This window comes from Leptosomus discolor, unplaced genomic scaffold (assembly GCF_034619465.1).
Source record: "Leptosomus discolor isolate bLepDis1 unplaced genomic scaffold, bLepDis1.hap2 HAP2_SCAFFOLD_70, whole genome shotgun sequence".
NCBI lineage: Eukaryota > Metazoa > Chordata > Aves > Leptosomiformes > Leptosomidae > Leptosomus > Leptosomus discolor.
Genome location: NW_028237743.1, coordinates 399678 through 410058, shown reverse-complemented (window position 1 = coordinate 410058; position 10381 = coordinate 399678).

The following is a 10381-nucleotide window of genomic DNA, read 5'->3' as shown; positions in this document are numbered from 1 at the left end:
GCAGTGGCTCGGGAAGGACAACGTGGAGGTGGGATTAGATCGACTCACAAAACGGACCCAAGACCCGGGGTGGAAGGAACAAGGAGAAAGGACGTAGGGTGTTATTATTGTGGGAGGAAGGGTCATATGAGAAGGGAATGCAGAAAGCGGCTGCAGGATGAGAAAATATTCAAGGAGGATTAGGGGTGTCAGGGGCTCTATTTGCTGGGGGCTAGACGTAAGACCGAGCCCTTGATAAAAATTAAAGTAAGTCCCCAGCAACAGGAAATCGAGTTCCTTGTGGACTCCGGGGCCGAGAGGTCCACAGTACAAGAATTACCCCGGGGATGTCACTTGTCCCCGGAGACAATGCAAGTAATTGGAGCAAAAGGAGAGCCTTTCGGGGTTCCAGTAATAAAAGACGTTCTTTTTGAAATGGAATCTAAATTTGGGGTGGGATCCCTATTGTTGGTCCCAGAAGCAGATTATAACCTATTGGGACGAGATATGATCATCACACTGGGCATTAATTTGGAAGTTAAAAATAATGAGTTGCAAGTAAAATTATGTCCCCTTAGGAGTGAGGATGAAGTAAAAATTAACCCCGAGGTTTGGTACACTCCGGAGACAGTGGGCAAATTAGATATCCCACCCTTCACTGTAACTATCAAGGATCCGGAAATTCCAATAAAAATAAAACAATACCCAATCTCACGAGAAGGCAGGATGGGGTTGAAACCAGAGATTGAAAGATTAATTAAACCAAGGCTACTGGAACCATGCATGTCTCCCTTCAATACACCCATCTTACCCGTAAAGAAAACTGATCGGTCCTATAGATTAGTCCATGACCTACGGGAAATTAACAAAAGAACACTTGCAAGGTTGCCAGTTGTGGCAAATCCGTATATTTTACTCAGCCAGCTGGGACCTGAAAGTAAAGAGACCTTACTAACCCCATAGTGGGAAGGGCCTTGTCCTGTTTTACTTACTACAGAAACCTCCATACGAACAGCTGAAAGAGGGTGGACTCACGCCAGCCGAATCAAAGGACCCGTAAAGAATCAACAGTGGCAAGTGACCAGTGTACCCGGGGACCTAAAAATAAAATTTCAAAGGACCTGAATGAACACCTTTAAAATTGAATATAGTGAGAATCCAATTCTGACTGAAGATGGGCATGTAGATGCTGAAATCAAGTGTGGTATATTAACTGTTACCCATTCGTGTGCTTTGTGTGTAAGGTGTGTCGGGAACGGTGGTGGGCCCATTGCCGAAACGGAAGACCCCAAAGAGTGTCTGCCGGATCTGCTGGGAGTGGGAAAGGGAACTCACAGAATTGGCATTAAAATTAAAAGAATCACAGGGAGAGATTATTCTTGAATCAGAGGAATGGTGGGAGATATTTGCTAAAGGAATTCGGCCCAAAAATTATTGTTACCATTCGAATGAACCAATTCCTTTTGTCGCTGAAATAGTAAGAGGGCAGTGCCGGAAGTTCCTGAAAGGGGTGAAGTGCAACGCACCCCAAGTTAAAGATACCAACTGGAGTTCATACATCCTGAGGCAAGTGGCTAAAGTAAGCACGAGTCCTCCTGAAGAATACCCCTGCTGCCGAGAAGATGGTACCCCTCGTGGCTCGAAGCAACCGAGTCGACGAGCGAGGCAGAGGAGTAAAAAACTGTGGAGGAACGAACCCAACGATTGGGACCGTAAAGCAGTGCTTGAGATCCTGCCTCAAGGATGGTAGCGAAGAGGCGAAGCCCTGGAGTGCAAACGACAAAAATCGGGGACGGGTATCAAATCGGGGTAGGAATAAGCAATTGGTATATTACAAAAACCACCACTTTTCCCGATACGTATTTATAGGGGCAATCTGGGTAGTATTATGCATCCCTGTTTGTGAGCCGTACGCGCATGAACCTTTTAAATGGACCCTGTTTAGATGGGAAGACCAAGCTGTAGTACAGACAAAAATAGTCTCTGGACCTCCCAGTTTTACTCCCACATTGTGCCAACTCGTGCCAATACAACCATGCTTAAACCTGAAAGGGTTTTATTTTTGCCCTAGTTCAAATCCAGGAAAGACCTATTGTAATTCACCAGGACATTATTATTGCACATACTGGGGTTGTGAAGCCATAGCATCGGACTGGGCTCCCGGGGGAGGGAATGACAAGTTTATTACAGTAACATGGGGACCAGTGGGATGTGCACCCCCTCAGCGTGATAGTTCTGGTGGTATACTATTGTCTGGAAATTGCCAGTTTGTATACATGAATATTTCTCAAGACCAGAACCCTACATGGTTTGTGGGAAAAACTTGGGGAATGCGTTATTGGGAACCGGGAACTGATAGAGGAGGACTGATACTAATAAAAAAAGAGACCATTCCAAATGATCCGGAACCAATTGGACCAAATCCCGTGCTAACACATGAACAAACTCTGGGACCCGCGAATGATATTGAAACTAGCAATGATACCCAGTTTACTGGTAATAATACTCACTCTGGTATAACTATCTCAGAAGAAGAAAACTTAGAAGGAAATACCCTATGGAAAGTGATGCAAGCTAGCTACCGAATACTAAATAAGACTAACCCGCAAATAACCAGCTCCTGCTGGCTATGTTATAGCATTAAACCGCCCTTTTACGAGGCTGTAGGAATTACATCCAAGGCTAGGCAGGTAAATGGGACAAACCCTGCACAATGTTTATGGAGAAAAAGGAAAGGATCAGGTCCAAGGTCTCGCCTTGGAACAAGTAACGGGAAAAGGACGGTGCGTTGGGACAATTCCACCCACAAAACAACATTTGTGTAATGTAAGTATTTCACTCACAAAGGAAGCTCCTGCGGATTGGTTAATACCAGCGGCAAACACAAAATGGGTGTGCTCAAGCATCGGAGTAACACCTTGCTTGAGCCTCCGAAATGTTAATAAAAGCAAAGATTATTGCATACAAGTAGCAATAATTCCAAAAATTGTATATCACTCAAATGAGTTTGTCTACAATTATCAAACCACCCCCGAGCACCATCTTGCTAGGAGGGAACCGTTTACAGCTCTGACCATAGCCGCCCTCCTTACAATTGGAGGAACCGGAGCGACCACAGGGATGACCTCTCTATTAATCAACAAGCTGAATTTAAGTCACTTAGAGTAGCAGTGGATGAGGATTTGAGCAGAATAGAAAAATCGATAGACACATTGGAAAAATCACTAAGATCACTATCAGAAGTGGTGCTTCAGAATAGACGCGGCTTGGATTTATTATTCTTGCAGCAAGGGGGATTGTGTGCAGCTCTAAAGGAAGAGTGCTGTGTGTATGCAGATCATACCGGAATAGTACGGGACACAATGGCAGAGCTAAGAAAGGGGTTGGAACAACGAAGGAGAGAGCGAGAATCCCAACAAAGTTGGTACGAATCATGGTTTAACCATTCTCCTTGGCTTACTACTTTATTGTCAACATTGGCGGGACCATTAATACTGCTCACTTTAACGCTTGCATTTGGACCTTGTATTTTTAATAAAGTTATCGCGATAGTTAAGAACCATTTAGAAGCCGCTCACCTGATGCTTGTTCGAGCGAAGTACGAATCGGTATCCGATGAGCCCGATTTGGCAGAAACCCTTGTCTTGAGTGCTCAAGAGCTACAACGGTTCAATGAACAAAATAATGGACAAAAGAAAAAGGGGGGATTGTAATAAGTAACATATTGTGCTTTGTTCATTAAACCTGTATGGGAAGGTATGGATGGAAGATTTATGTGCCTGCAAGGCTTGATAGCCCAACCGAAGGACATTCTTACATAAGTCAACAGTATCCGTAGCTGAGGGGGTTGAGTAGTCACATTCTTGCATAAGTTCACCCACAGGGCAACGAGGAAGACCTTCAGCCTTCATCCTTACGACCACCAGGAGGCAGAGAAAGACCCCCCAGCAACAGAAGGAACATGCGCAGAGTATCGACCTGATTGCGACATCGCGAATGCAGGAAATGAGACTGTATATAATGTGCTTACACGAGACGGGAAGGCACGAGCCGTTGGCGGAGCGCAGACTCCCCGGCCGCCCAGCGCTGCCTTTGCTCTTGTTCGCTTGCTAATATAATAAAATTCGCATTGGATTTTGACACTTTAAATTGTCCGTGTCTCTACTTATCACAAACAGAATGAGTTAAAAAATTTCAACAAAACAAGGAACAAAGTCTGAAATACAAATTACTGGGATAAACCTATGTTAAGGCAGGTTTATTAAATGTAGTTCTTCTGTCACAGAACAGATTGACAGAACAGTCGAGGTTGGAAGGAACTTCTGGAGACCATCTAGTCCAACCTCCCTGCTCAAAGCCTATGACCTCGTCCAGTCTTTCAGTTGGCTTCGGATTTTTTTATTTGACTCCAGTTTCTACACAAAGGTATTCTGACAAGTGTTCAAGCCATCCAATCACAGTTAACCTTAAGCCCAACAACAAAGAAGCAAAAGAAAAGGTAAGTGAAGGTAGTTTTTCTTCAAGGCAATAAATACTATTAAACATCACCAATTAACATGTGTACGCCCTGCAACTGAAGCATCCTGAATTGACAATAATTATAGCAGTAAGTCTAAAGTTTTACAATACTTACTTCAGAAAAAACAATTCCAAATCTAAGACTTTGCAGCTGTTTAGTTTAATATCCACCTACACCTGTTCTTTTACTCATTTTATTGACTCTATCAGCCTGTCTGGGCTCTACATTTTTCAGAATGCAAGATGTATATAGATATGGTCCTACTTTCTATCTCAATGAACAGTGACACAGTAAAGTACTCGGACATTTCCGATCATCACTCCAAGCTGGGCTAAAAACTGGCTGGATGGCCAAGCACAGAGAGTGGTGGTGAAGGGAGTTCAATCCAGCTGGCGGCCGGTCACAAGGGGTGTCCCCCAGGGCTCAGCATTGGGACCGCTCTGGTGTCACATCTTGATGGATGAGCTGGATGAGGGGATCGAGTGCTCCCGCAGGGAGCTTGCAGATGACACCACGTTGGGTGGGAGTGTCGATCTGCTCGAGGGCAGGGAAGCTCTACAGAGGGATCTGGACAGGCTGGATCGCTGGGCCAAGGCCAGTTCCACGAGTTGCAACAAGGTCAAGTGCCGGGTCCTGCACTTCGGCCACAACAACCCCCAGCAGCGCTACAGGCTGGGGAGGAGTGGCTGGGAAGCTGCCCGGCAGAGAGGGACCTGGGGGTGCTGGTCGACAGGCAGCTGAACGTGAGCCGGCAGTGTGCCCAGGTGGGCAAGGCGGCCAACAGCATCCTGGCCTGTGTCAGCCATGGTGTGGCCAGCAGGAGCAGGGAGGTGATCGTGCCCCTGTACTGGGCACTGGTGAGGCTGCCCCTCGAATGCTGGGTGCGGTTTTGGGCCCCTCAGGACAAGACAGACACGGAGGTGCTGGAGAGTGTCCAGAGAAGGGCAGCGAAGCTGGTGAGGGCTCTGGAGAGCAGGTCTGATGGGGAGCAGCTGAGGGAACTGGGGTGGTTTAGTCTGGAGGAGGCTGAGGGGAGACCTTACTGCTCTCTGCAACTGCCTGAAAGGAGGCTGGAGTGAGGTGGGGTCGGTCTCTTGTCCCAAGTGACAAGCCATAGGACAAGAGGAAATGTCCTCAAGTTGTGCCAGGGGAGGTTTAGATTGGACATGAGGAAAATCTTTACTGAAAGAGTGGTCAGACATTGGAACAGGCTGCCCAGGGAGGTGGTGGAGTCACCATCCCTGGAGGTGTTCAAAGACGTACCCACGTGGTGCTCAGGGTCCTGGTTTAGTGGCGGGCTTGGTAGTGTTAGGATAACGGTTGGACCTGATGATCTTAAAGGTCTTTTCCAACCAAAATGATTCTTCTATGTTGCGCCGGGGAGGTTTAGATTGGACATCAGGATAAATTTCTTTACCAAAAGGGTTATCCAGCATTGGGACAGGCTGCCCAGGGAAGTGGTGGAGTCACCAGCCTTGGAGGTGTTCAAAAAACGTGTTGATGTAGTGCTTCTAGACATGGTTTCGTGCGCATGGTGGTGTTAGGTCAACGGTTGGACTTGATGATCTTAGAGGTCTACTCCAGCCTAATGATTCCATCATTCTATGATCACTACTGGCACAGTTTTAAGAATGGGTCAGTTCATACCTCAGAGCTATTGTTTTAAGCTCTCTGACAGCTCAAGCAGACAGTGTGTTACTGGATTGACTTGGTTTTGGTGTTGAATGTTTCCTGGCAACTACAACTACAGAACTGGTTCTCATTTGAAAACAAAATCAAAAACACAGGTCTACCTCTGTTCCCAAGATACTTTCTTTCATGTCCCCTAGGATTGCTGCTATTATTCTAAGAAGTTTGGCTTTACACAAAATCCTGCTTAAATTGAAGATGGCAAGGAACAGCATGTATTACACAAATCTGCACACAAAGTTCCACCAACAGAACTTCATTGATTCAGGTTGTGAAAATTTATGGCTACTGATCACCATGTTCAGAAAAAGGAATCAAATAGCTACACAAGTTCACTACAAATATTTCAAATCTTACTGTATTAAGCCTTTGAGTGGAATGGATCATCAAAAGCAACAGGACTGCTTAAAGAATGGAAGAGAACTTGCATTTCCAATGCACTGAGAAAAAAATTAATAACCACCATCATCATCATTTAGTCGGATCAAAGTAAGTCCTCGCTTTTTATCTGTTATCTGTTTAAAGGCTCCATATTTAATAACAGAGCTTTAATAAAGAACAGAGGACTTCCCACATTTAAGATACCCAGAGGACTTCCTTAAGCTCCTCAGTACAACCTGACACCTGAAATAACAACATCCAAACAAAACACAGACATCTCACTGCGTTACTCAAAGGTCCATGGGGACTAAGGGTTTCTGTACAAAAGCCGGGGTAGTACAGATCTGGAAAAAACCAAAACCCATAAAGCACACTGGAGACTTTTTGGACTAAATAGTTGCCAAAGGAAGGTGCAATGGAGAGGGGATAAAACTAAACAAAATACAATCCGTTTAACTCCCAGGACACTCTACACTTTGTAAGTGAACAGGACAAAGTCTCCTTATCACAGTAACAGGTAAAACTTGGGGATAACACTATAGATTAGCCATGAGAGGGAGTTTTATGCATTTTATGCATATGAATATAACTTTTGATGAAGCTATTACAAAGTAAACATTTGAAGCCAGTTTGTTCCCTACTAGTTGGTTTTCTGTAGTGGTTTTATTGCTTTTTACCCAAGGGCTTACAGAAATAAGCATTAATTAGGTCTTTTTTTTCCGCTGATGGCAGAATACACACATGGTAATCTGCCCAAAGCATTGTTTTCCCATGCTACAGCTACTGGCATAGTAGAAGCTAGCCCTAAAAGAAAAAAAGAGAGGACTAGAAGCTACTGAATATATTTTCCTGTTCATTGTCAGAGAAGTGATTGTCTCGATCTCTTTCAAAACAGACTTTGCTTTATGCCTGTGTGTTTAGATACCCTTGCAGCTGGTTACCCTATGGAGAACTCCAAAGATTAACAACCAAATCTGAAGACCCAGGTGAACCTTGTAAAACACCATTCAGTGATTCTGCACCTTCCACACTGTTTTTGTTCAGCCATGTGCCTCTAGTGGTATATTCTACTTTTTGTAGTGAGATGCTCTAAGAGCTTTTACCGGCACATTATGTCAGCTTACGTGCCCCGTCATGACAAGCTTGAGTAAGGAATGCACTTGAACGCCAAGCTATGACTTTTCCTAAAGTCACTGGACGTGACCAGATCCGAAAGCACGCAGGGTGTTAACGTCAACGGTGTGATACACTTTGCAACAGCCCTACTGCTCATTGCTTAGTGAAGACACACCTCAAAAGAGCACTTAAGTCTTCCTCAGAAACTGTCACTGACATTTCCAAGAACTGAAAAGACAGGCTGTCTTTCTGAAGCCGTGCAACAACTTCATGCTAATCATCCAGTGTCAGGAGACAGATCAAGAAGTTGTCCAAGTTCAGAAGTACACTGACAAATCATACCTCCAAGTTTTTTGTCCCCGAGGTCGGTTGGAGAGTTATCGCTGCAGTGAACTCACAGTCCACAAAGATCACTAGCTAGTAAAATGTTTTGGGGCTGTTGAACTATAAAGTTGCAACTGTCTCTCACTCAAAATAAAAAGGTTGTCAGGACGCACTCAGTTTTGTAAAGCAGTCAGAGTACTACTTAACTAGAGGCTCTAGTTTGAGACTGGAAAACTCTCTGTGAACACCAGTATCACAGAACACAACTATTCCCGTTCTCGTGTTTCAGATTTGGAAGTATTTGCATTTTGTTTCCAGTACTAATGGCATCACTTTTGTTCTAGACAATTTTATTATTTTGCTGTCCTGGCTCCCAGTCCCTTTGAGAGAAAGGTTTCATTCAATCCTTTGAACAATAACGATGAGGTTACTAACAATGAGTTTAAGAAAGAACTGACACACACAAACTTGTTCAGGCATCCAGAACAAAAGAACCTGGAAGTGTTGAGAGCAAAGTTCAGGATGATGAAGAAAAGGATCTATTTTTCATTTGTAATTAGACCAAGAAGGGAAAATGCTATAAAGTAGATTCAAATCATTTAGATCAGATTACCAGTGCAGCACTGTGCCAAATTATAAATTAGGACTTTACTTCATTTGACATTTTTATCGATATTAGAAGCATTTTCCAAAGCCTCAGTAGAAATTGATAGAAAAACCAAACTCTGAACTCTCACACCCTAACCATCAGACTGCTCTTCAGTCAACACTTACTCTTCCAGTGGTCATTCAAACACTTGGGACAACTGAAATAAACAGACTGTAACCAGGAATAAAAATCTGTGCTTTAAAAGTATTTTGCATAGTTAAGGCCAACACTTGACTGATTATTGCAAGTCCTGGCCAATTAACTTGAGTATATCAAAAGTAAAATAAACACAAAGTGCATTGAGAGCAAAGCACAAACCAACAGGAACTTCTCACACAGGTGACCGCCACAGCATAGTATTAATAGCGATGGCTGGGGCTGGGACAACCACCTGAAAACCTCCTATTGATGGAAAGTAAGACTAAGGCTTGTGCAACTCTGCAGAGAAGCTGGCCATTCAAATCCCTGGGGCTCTAGCCCTTTAAGAGACAAAGAATTCCTTTATTTCTAGGAAAAGCAGAAAAGAATTGCCATCGAAACCACCAGAAGACCTTGAGATCTAAAACCACAGGTCAGGCTATTTATTTTGTCGTGGCTTTGGTCAGAAACTCATTCATCAGTGTCACCGGGGTGTTTCTGCACTGTCCTGTTCTAAAATGAATGCTCCAGCAAACTTCATATTCATTTCTTCAGAAAAAAAACCCAAACGAAAACAAAAACCAACCTTTAAGAGAAAAACCCACTATATTTCTAGCTCTTTGATGACAAAGGCAGACTTCCAAATAAGAATCATTTCAACCCTGTGCCTGTAGAAAAATTGTTCCTCTGCCTCCTCTGTTGCTATTCAGAGATTTCTAAGCAGCTACGAGTCCCGACCAGACAAACGTAACAAATTCAAACACTCCTGGCAGAGGCCTGTTTATTATTTTCCAATATGACTGTCTGCCAAGTTTCCCTGTCCAGGGTTTGGCTTGGCTTTGTTTGGCTTTTTTTTTAAAAAAAAGAGAAAGGAACTGTGTGAGCTAAGCTGTGTCAGGGACTCTCCTTCCAACAGTTCTTGCAGAAAGTGGAAGTGCACCAGCACGTATGCAGACTTGTATCTGAATACGGTTCAAAACCATTACAAGACACAGCACAGTCAAAACTTTAGTCTTCAAAAACCAAAATGCTATGCTGTGAGTCTTGGAAATCATTTACCAGTACAGAATACTCAAAGTTGTTCTTAACACATGATGAAAAAAGCATAAACTTTAATGAAATCAAGCTGAAATTGATGAACACAGACATCTTTGGCTCCCCTCAAAATACAACCTTTTAATAACACCTTTGGTTTGATGACTTTTCAATGCAATTCTACAGCGCCTGTTTCCAGTCTATTGCCCATCAGTTTAGCTGTACAAATCTGCACACAGCGTTACAGCACAAAGGCACAGATCTGGTGAGGGTTTCTTAGAAGCACTGCTGCACACTGTTATCTTAAATGATGGTCTTGTGATTAAGGCACCTAAAGGCAAGAAAAGGAGGACGAACCCCCCTTCAAACCCCTCGCGACCCTGTACAGGTCATCCAATCCCTCGCTCTATATTCCCCATCTAAAATACCAAATTAAGAATTGCTCAAATATTTTAAATTTTTTAAAATCATTTGCTAACTGCATACGTGGCACTCAGACACAAAGGCAGTCAGGCAGTCTGTATGGGCGATAAACACTGAAAACAATTTCT